A 737-nucleotide genomic window follows, 5' to 3' on the forward strand; every position below is an offset into this window, starting at 1 on the left:
TTGTTAGGATCTGGGGAAGGCTGGTTGGGGGGTCTCTAGTTTCTCCACCAGGGGGCATCCTGGGACCTTCTGGAGGGCGTGAACCTGGAGCTGCACACCTGCTGCCACTTACCATTGTTTGGAGGGGTTTATCAGGACGGAGTCGCCACACTCCAGTGCCAGAGTGTTAGCCTGTGATGATAATATCATTGTAGCTCACCTCCGACCACCTGTTCTCCGAGTAACCTCCTTTTGTGCTGCCTTTCCTAGGTTGTCGTTCCGTGAAGCCCTGAGTTTCTTCAAACTTCTACGAACCTGGGCAGATTACCAAAGATCCTCGAGACCCCGCGGAGTCTACCCGTTGGTGGCCACGTCCCTGAGACCAGCTCTCAGTTCTGTCGGTGGCAGATCCCTGGTCAAGCGGATCCCTTCCGGCACCTTGTCTGAGATCTCCCTCCACTCACCTGTCCGCCCTCTAGAGAAACTCACGCCCTCGTTCCAGCCTGCAGCTCCGGATCCTAGCGGTTCACCTCTCCATGCTCAGACGAGCTCACCAGCAAGTAGGTCTCTGGCTGGACTGCAATTCCCACAATCTCTGAACCCCTCTTACCCGTCTTATCTCCACCCAGAGATCCAGAACCACGCAGACGAGCACCAGTTCCGGACCTCCTTGTACATACCTGTTAGCACTGTATTTAATAAACCACCATAACCTTTACCCGTCTCCAGAGTGTGTTCTGCGCATGTGGGTTCGACAA

General features: G+C 55.0%; 1 long non-coding RNA gene across 1 annotated transcript; it reads left to right on the plus strand.

Annotated features, from left to right (window-relative positions):
• The first annotated feature begins 6 nt into the window (after positions 1-6).
• Positions 7-697, plus strand: LOC106944453 (uncharacterized). Its single transcript, XR_001424303.1, has 2 exons — positions 7-539; positions 611-697. It is a non-coding gene; the product is annotated as an uncharacterized LOC106944453 (long non-coding RNA).
• Positions 698-737: the final 40 nt, after the last annotated feature.

The sequence above is a fragment of the Poecilia latipinna genome, unplaced genomic scaffold, assembly GCF_001443285.1.
Source record: "Poecilia latipinna isolate Pla-1442-1.1 unplaced genomic scaffold, P_latipinna-1.0 Scaffold10443, whole genome shotgun sequence".
Taxonomy (NCBI): Eukaryota; Metazoa; Chordata; class Actinopteri; order Cyprinodontiformes; family Poeciliidae; genus Poecilia; species Poecilia latipinna.